We start from the raw sequence: 9,413 nt of genomic DNA on the forward strand, positions 1-9,413 counted from the left end.
AGGTTCGGTGCGAATTTAAAACTTTCAGCCTTTCCACTCTGATGAAGAAGGAAAGTCAGCGGCCGCCCATTACAAAATGCTGTATGAGGGGGAGGGGAAACCCCAGCAAAATGGAAGATTTCAGGGAGGGGGGGGCCCAGGCCCCATGGGCCCCCTTCCCCCTGGCTACGTGCCTGGTGTATCACTACTGGGTGGTGCACGTTACCCCAAGCTAGCGGTTGTACTGCACTCGCTAAATTGCTCATCTACAGCTGGGAGACTCGTCGCCCTTTGAGGCATACCAAGCTCTAGGCTGTATAAACATACACACAACCGAATTTCGGATCTTGATGATGCAAGTCCGTTCCCGGCTGAGCTGAGCCCTCCTCATTCAACGCTTGTTGTTATTGCTGTCGTTTCTTCCTACTAAAGGCTATGGTTAGGGTTCCGCATTTTCTGTGTTTTTTTCTTCTCGAAATCGGGGGTATTTTATTTCGGGGTTTAATGTTTTCCTGCAGATTCCGCGGTTTTTGTTTAAATTGGTTATGACTACACCAATTCACACAAGAAACAGTGAATCTGTAAAAGAAATGGAACCCCCCCCCCCCCCCCCCCCCCCAAAATTCCCCCAATTTCTAGAAAAAACAACAACAACAACAACAACACCGAAAACGCAGAACCCTAGTTATGGAGTATCATTTCACATGCACGGAAATTCAGCAAAGCGATTATTATTAAGTCGGATGCTTCTATAATCTTAGTGTTGTGGTTTGTATACGACAGCTGGTCCCATATATTTTTGGTATCTCACACAAACCATAGGTTTCATAAAACATTGAATGTTGATTGGGGCTGTGGTTTGATTAAAAATTAATCCTACTGATCGCTACCGTTTAATACACAAATCAATTGATAAATTTGTTAGTCGATTTTTCACCGGTCATTATGCATGTCAGACAATAAAACTACACCTTTTTTAGTATTTTTAGTATGTCAGAAATGGCATATTGCATTCCCATTTTAAACTTCACGTTGGGACGCCTACAGAAATATAAACACGGAAGCCTTTTAATGTGCAGTAATTTTTAAGTTATTATTTAAACAGTATAATCACCCTCTATGACAATCACATGCATGCTGAAGTGGTTTACCGTGCAAGCCTGTGTCATAAAAGAAATAAAATGTCAGAAATATAGACCATTCCATTTAGTGCTCTCTGGGCGGCACCATTTCGTTCGACAGCGGTGCCCTCTCCATACATCCGGAAAATTCAGCGGGTTTGGTGGGGTAAAACAAGAGAGGGCACGCGCCCGACTCCACTAGCAGACGACAAACCGGGAGGTTGTTATTCTCCATCTTTGGGCTGTACCGGCGGGCTGTACGGAACATCGAACTCTCGCTCGTGGCTGCTGTTGTGGAGTGGTCCGCGTTCTTAGAATAGTTATGGCTGCTCCAAAATCAGCCTATAACTCTCTGTTGTTCTATTTCAATAAGTGATCAACTAGCATATCTTTTTTTCCGTTACTTAAATAGCAGTTGAGTCAGCCGGCAGTACTACCCTCAGCTACTGCGTTTATTACGGCACGAGAGCATGTTTCTATTTATTATTTCGGACCTCACTCATGATTGCTAAAGGCCTACACCAGTATGAACTTTGAATAGTAAAAAAGGTTCAGCCACCGGATTCCCTTTTCGCCGTAGAGACCGGCAAATCTGACACAGTTTTCACTATTTCTTTTTATTTGCACACAGGTAACGCAGTTGGACCCTGTTAGTCTTTTTATCTAGCATAGTATTACACGAGATCTGGCATACCAAAATCTGCGCATCTGCGCTTGAAATTCCCAAAATGACGCGATTTTAAACAGAGTTTGTACGCCAGCCGGATGCTAGGTACAGCCCACTCGGCGCAGCAGATGACAGAGGGTGAGGCCATTTTTTTCTCTCTATTACCCTCTTTGCTATGACCCTAATGGAACGGTCTATAGACCTTTGCAAAAAGAGCGCTTTGGCCGCCGCCATTTTGCGAATCAAGCGACCCCTATCAGCCAGAAATTTCTGGCACCCGCCTGAGCTGTGGAAACCCGGTCAGCGTGAATCCCCACCTGCATTTTGCATTCGGAGTTCGGCGGCTTTTCTTGGAAGTTTTTATTTTATTCGCCTGTTGAGGATGCTTACCCTTTGTATGTTATCTTCTCCTGTAAGAACCAGGGAATACCAGGGCTCGTAGCCCGCTCGACCTTCGCAGGAAACGAACGAAGAGAGCGAACGTCAAGCAGCCCGCGACGCAGGCAGTTCGACGTGCTTGGAGGATTATTTCCGTCGAGATAATCTCCAAAAAGCCTTCCAGGCTATGTTCCGGGTCTTCGCAAAAACTAGCTGATAGGGTCGGGTCCGGGGTGGGGCGATGGAATAAGCACGTTCGTTCATTTGCTATGAAGCTGTGCAAAAAAGGAGCTCTCTAGTTTCTACACGTTCCCCAAAACACGCCGGATTCCGTCCGATCGTCGTGAAGTGACTATCGTCGACGCTGTATATTGGATATGCTGTGTTATTTGTGACCTTTCTCAAATCCTGTTCGGATGACGCGGCACCGTGGGGTACGTACAATATATTTTTTTGTTCGATTGATGAGACTCATTGAATTTTATGTTGTGGGCGGGGAATATCCATGCAGTACTGCTATCCTGTGTGGTCAAATATTTTGACCTTTATAGATTGACACGGCTGAGTGTACGGTGCCGTAAGACAATGAACATAAAATGAAACAAACATTCCAGTTGCATTCGCTCTGTCGCGCACGGACTCACCAAAACAGCTTTCATTTCTTTGTTTTTGTTCTCAAAAATAGAGCACTGCTTTCTTAAAGACCTCTATAAATTATGCTCGCCACAGTACACAAGATAAAAAAGAAAACGCGGCAATTTAGCCGCCACCAGCGTCCGGAATTGCATTAACGCAGGCTGCCACAGCCCACTGACGAGAAACTCCACAGCTCAGCGCAGTCGGGCAACACTGACGTACACTCTCAAAACCAGGGACGCGCGCTGTAAATCGCTTCGTTCGAGACTGCCGATGGAAAGGTCTATAGAGTAGGCATTTTTCACTTTTTCATGACTTCCTTTAGCACAAGATTCCAATTAAACGGCAAAACAAAATATCACAATTAAAGCATCACTCGAATAATCTGAAGGTTAATCAATGTACTGCCCAGTCCCAATATGCGTTAGGTAAGGGCAGAGGGTGATCGCAAAGTCTCGTGAGTCCCTAGCCCTCATCAGTAAAAGACTGTCGCTGCGGCCGATGCCGGCGACGTCGTGGTGCGGGTCATTTGATGAAGTTGCAGTGTCTACTATGTTTAAATAGAAGATTATTTAGTCAGAAATTTATAATATTGGCTTTTTGACATCCACAACCCTCACCGAGAAAATTGAAGCGGGTGAACCCACACTACCGAGAAAAGCATCTAATAGCACGCACGCTACTGCCTTGCTTGGTTACACCCGTTTGTTCCTATCGCGGCAGATATATTAGAATAGTTTGTTTCACTTGCTTCAGTTGTCCTGCCAACGATCAGTTTCCGGGTCGTTAACTAGAAGAGGCACTCTCTCCTTATTGCAACATAGTAAAATTGTTCCGACTCCGAAAAGCTTACCCACACCATGGCACAGAAAAGGACAACAGGCTGCAGCAGAACTCAATAGCACGGTAATTTCTGATACAGCACTAGCTTCTCTTCATCCTAAATATTTATATTAATGAAAAAGCTCAAAATTGCAAAAACAAAAATGCATAGAACCTGCCATTTTACAGTCCACAGTACCCATATTATGTTATCCGGGTCACAATTAATTATTTTGTTAAATTCCCACGCTCGTGAACCGATAGAACTATTTTAAAAGAAAGAAATTTTTAACATAAATAGTGCAGTTTACCCAAAGACAGGCATCCGTCGTAGTGAGCCATGCTTCCCAACGTCTGCCTAGGGCGGACGACTCATCCACACACATGGTTATTTATACTTAAGTCGCACGCTGGTAAGACAATTCAATCTTTACTGACGCACCGAACGGTACCGCACCACTTTCCGCTAAAACTGTTTTCCCACCGATACTGTGCAACAAAATATATGCAAGAATTTACACCGTTTCACACGCGAACGTGGAGAGCCTATGGAACAGCAATGCTTCCATCCCCGCTTTGATAATGATGATAGCACGACAGCAGCGCCACCTCTAGGTCGATCCCGAGGCCAATAGCTTACTACTGCATGTGAGCAGGCTCACGGGAGATCCTTGCTGCACAGGCTTCGAGCTGGATGTGCGTATACTTCCAAACGCCTTCACGTGTACGATCGCAAGTCAGACCCATACTGTCCATCTTGCAGTGACCCTGAAGACACAGCGCACGCTCTTCTATGCCCAAGCCACGACCAGCATCGGAAGCTTCTGATTCAGCGGTATGCGACGGCCGGCCTTTCCCACTCCAATCTTGAAGACCTTCTAAATCCAAACGGGACTCAAGGAGTAGCCGAGAAGGCCTTTCGTGCTCTCCTGGCTTATCTGCGCGAAAGTGGACTTGCAAGCCGGCTCTAGCGTATTTACGCACTAATCAATTGTGCCAGATCTGCTTTCTCCACAAAGTATGGATGCCCGTTTAAATGGGGCTATTCAGAGTCACGCTACTCGTCTGTCAGCTAACGATTCAACGCCCCGTTCAAACGCCTCAATCATTCTTTCTTTTCTTTTTCTCTCCCTCTTTCCTCTCTATTCCTCCCATTCCCCAAAAGCTAGGTAGCGACTTGCCCCTGTACGGAGGCCCACATTTCTCCTAGCTCCCCCCCCCCCCCCTTCCCGACACCCCACAATAAACAAACAAACAAGCTCACGGGAGAAAGCTAGATGATTAAATGTGCTTTAACGGAAAAATAAAACATTAAACATCTTTGCACGTTGCCGGTTTCCTAAAGACAATACTTTGCATGCTGCGAGGGAGCATGCTGTTCGGCGGGGGGATGGTTGGTTGCACAAGAATACTGACGTCCCTTGTTCGGCGCACTTCGAAGATGACTGCTTTGACACAGGCAGTCAAGCGAGAAGACTTCGACCGGGTAGCATTCCAACTATGTTTGTTTCCTCTCGTTTCCGTAAAGCCGACCCGCATGTAAACGATTTAGCGTGCGACGAGACGAGCGACGGAGATTTCTCACGGTTGCCCGTTGCATCGCTCGGTTTTCGGGATTTCTAGAAAACGTCGCTCACCGTCTTGGTCGCTTCGCCGTCGCTTCCATGCGGTTTGCCTCGTCGTGCGACTGACCGAGCGACAGCGAAGAGGGTCGCTGTTGCTCGCCAAAGCGCTTACATGTGGTTTATACTCAATTAATTTACAAGCACACAACGTTGAACCATTGGTGCCTCGATTTTAAGCATAAACTGCATGCAAGCGATTTGGCAAGCAATGAGACAAGCGACGGTGACCCGCTTCGCTGTCGCTGGGTCAGTCGTGTGACGAGACGAACCGCACGGAAACGACGAAGCAAGAGACCAGGACGGTGAGCGACGTTTTCTAGAAACCCAAAAACCGAGTAACACGACAAGCGACAGTAAGAAATCTCCGTCGCTCGCCGCCGACTCTTGTCGTTGTCGCCACCGCTCGTCTCGTCGCAAACTAAATCGCTTACATGCTGGTCATCTTTACAGAAACAAGCGTGCACATGCAGCGGAAAGCACAACTGGATAGCCTTACTGCGTCAGTTGAAATTTGCATATGTCGCAATGGTGTAGACTGCCCTTTATTAGCGAGAAAAACGCCAGAACGGGATGAACTTATATGGTCTCTGAAATCATAATCCTTTATCGTCGATCCATTCGCTGTCCGATTCCATTTCATAAATACGAAAATACAAGAGCTGTGTTGAAATACAGATATCAAATGATTAAACAAAAGCCCGAAATATCGAAAAGACACACAATTTCAATGTTGAAAAGACACACAATTTCAACACGGAACGTGAAAGAACACGAAAACAAAGCTCCGGTAGTGGCCAGTGCAGCACACAACGCGGGGGAACGGTGAGAAACTGAAGGTCGGCTATGGCGGCAGGGTCACGTGACGTCAATATGCCGGCGCCCATGAAATATTGCCTGAAAGGGTCTATACCTATGCTTCTCTTGTCTTATGAAGCATCATTGTAACAATTGTGCAACTTTCTGAAGTGCTTTTCTAAAGTGCCGTTAATGTTATTGAACCACGACTAGTTAGCTCCACATACTGTGAACAACTTTATTTTTGCGGCCTCAATATTTCGCAAATTTGGAGAATATTTCATGCGCAGAAAATTTTGCGAGGAGTGGTGAGCTATATATTCTTTACCATATATTGGTGGGATGCGTTTTTTGCAGAAATTTTTACGTCAAGAAATTTGCGAACAATTAAGTTGTTTACAGTAGTCGGGTACGCTTATTTGCCTCCCAAGCCTTTGTAGGGCCTGACAAGTCAATCCCCTTCACCGTGCTATGGTGTACTAGAATCTAGTACATTATAACCGTGCGAATTCACGCCGCTCTTCCATCAAGATTCAATTTCTCGGAAGAAAACCGAAAAAAAAACTCGTCCCCTCCCCCGGCTGGTGCCGATGCCGTCATCTGAACGCAACACAGCGCTTTGGCATTGCCACTGGGAATCGCACAGTGCCCTTGCTTCAAGCAAAATGGCAGCCTTGTTCCCACCTAGCCTAGCAACACATGCATTTTGTACTCTCGAACCGGAAAACAGGAAAAGGGTCCATTCTCTACAGTGCTTACTGGTAGCACCCACATTTGCAAAATCGTCCACTGACAGTGAGAGTACTTCCCCTATTTCAACAACTATAGCATCAATGTGTATTTTTGCAACAGGTCTACATTCTGTTTCACATCACGTCCCACCGCAGCGGATGCTCCAAGCCGCCTCAGCCAACCCAGCTCTGCGAACGTAGCACTTGATATGCTCTACGCATGTCACCCTCTTTAAGGTCAAGTAAAGGCCTGGTCACACATACAGCGGAGCGTTAAGTTAGCGTTATGTGAGTGCTCCAAAGAGCGCTCATGTGGTGCTTCCTTGCGCGTGACTTAGTTCTAATATAGCGCGCAATCAGCACTTTAGTAGCGCTCCTTGTACGGCTGTTATTGCTGCAGATTAACATGTGTACTGATGTTAGGTACCTGTGGTTGGGTGTGCAACAGTACCATGACGAACATGTTGGATTCTGAAATAGAAAGGCGACAAATGCCCTTACATACGCAATTAGTGCATATGTGTGTGGACGACTTAACGCCCAGAAGAGCCTTCTGAGTGCACGAAATCTTTCGCCACCGAGATATCGACGGGTATCCGGTGAACCTCGTTCCCAGGCCGAGGGACCGGGACACAGAGCTCTTTAGAAGGTGATTATTTTTTAACTGTGTGTCTCTGAAACCAGGATCACGCATGTTGAATAGAAAGTGACAAGGTCGTACCCAATCAATTAGTTGCTCAGAGTCCCGACCCTTTGCTTGGAGAGCGGCTCTTTTACTTCCTCTTCTTTCAATGCCAAAGGAAAAATAACAACGGAATCGCCGTGCATGCGTTGCTTCGCAGCAGCATGCACGGCACAAGGAGCGCGCTTGCACTGCGCTGCTAAAGCAACAACCGAGCGCTGCTTCCAGCGCTCATGAAGCGCTAACTGAGCACTCCGCTGTATGTGTGGATCAGCCTTAACACTCACAGGGCCTTGGATTGGCTCCGATGGCTCGTAGCTGGTGTAAAGCCCCTCTATCCTGGGAAAAGCGGCACCATTCATTGTTGTGGAAATGCTCGAGACTTGTGCCGCGCACCAGCTTGTGGGAAGAACATGGCGGCTGAAATTTAGCTCAGTGCTGCGCTGTGCTGCCATGATCTTCCCAAGGGCTACACGTAGCACGTACCTCGTGCATCGGCGCACCTTGCGCTACTTTTGAAACATAAAGGGGCTTTAAGGTGGTGCAGTTGGCAACGGTTGCCCCGTGGCCGCTGTTGCAAGAGCAAACTGTGGTTCGAGCACAAAATTGTGAAGGTAGGCTTGTTAGTCATTAGATTAAGGGCTTGGGGAAAGTGATCTATGTGACTTCGCCCATTACCTGGCCCACCCTTCTGTTGGGGCTTTCGTAGGGATGGCACAAAGAGTATGCTAAGCAAAATAGCTGTCAACATTGTAGTGTTACTGAATCATTATTGGGTTTAAGTGGTTCAGCGAACGTCCGGGAGTGGGAGCGGTGGCGTGCTGGTTCCGAGCGCTGCTGCTGCGCTGCGACTGTATCGTTAGGGCTAGGAGAAGAAAGAGTCAGCGAGTGCTGTCTGAGACACAACGGAGTACGGTCATACTTTTATTTATACGACATGGTGTCAGAAGTGACAACTCCCACCGCCGTTGCCGGAAAGCATGTCTGACGAGGACCAGTCAGACTCCAGCGGTCAAAAGCCTTCCGCTTCCACGCAACCGAAAATCATGAGCAGCGTCCAACAACCGCCCCCCTTCAACTTCGACAACGTGGCCGAGTGGCCGGCGTGGCTGGACGAGTTCGAAGACTACATGTTTGCATCCGGACTCAGCGAAAGAACCCAGGAGGCACAGGTCAGATCCCTACTATATTGCATGGGACGAAAAGCAAGAGAAATTTTGAAGACCTTTAACCTCACCGAAGCTGAGTTCAAGAACTATGAGCTTGTAAAGGGGAAGTACAACGCCCATTTTGTGCATTCAAAGAACGTCGTCTACGAAAGCGCCTGTTTCAACCGACGTGTACAGGAAGCGGAGGAGACAGTGGACCAGTTTGTTACCGAATTGCACACTTTGGCGGCACGGTGCGAGTTCGGCGAGTTGAAAGAAAGACTCATCCGCGACCGGTTTATTGTGGGCCTCCGAGACGCGAAGCTGTCAGAAACGCTTCAAATGGATGCCGAGTTAACGCTGGACACAGCTTTGGCAAAAGCCCGACTCAGAGAGACCGTGAGAAAACAGCAAAAGGACCTGGCGAAAACTGAGCCTTCGCGACGCAGCGAGGACGCGGCCTTGAATGCAGACTCCGTTTCCAAGCCGCCGCGCAAGAGAGATGTACGCGCACCGAAGATCGAGGCCGGGCCGCCGACGCAAGCATGCGAGAATTGTGGGTACGGTCCCCACCAGAAACGAGACTGCCCGGCAAGAAACAAAGCGTGTATGAAATGCAAGAAAGTTGGACACTTCGCCAGGAAATGCCGAAGAGCGCTATCAAACCTGAGTAAGACGCACGTTGCAGAAGTGCATGCGTCTGAGAGAGGTTCATTCCTCGGAAGCGTATGCCGAAGCGGACCGAACGCGCGTTTGGCTGTGGTGACTGTGAACGGACACCCGCTCCGAGCAAAGATTGACTCAGGCGCTGACGTCACCGTCGTCGGAG

The sequence above is a fragment of the Ixodes scapularis genome, unplaced genomic scaffold (genome assembly GCF_016920785.2).
Source record: "Ixodes scapularis isolate PalLabHiFi unplaced genomic scaffold, ASM1692078v2 PGA_scaffold2__306_contigs__length_199485367, whole genome shotgun sequence".
NCBI classification, from domain to species: Eukaryota; Metazoa; Arthropoda; class Arachnida; order Ixodida; family Ixodidae; genus Ixodes; species Ixodes scapularis.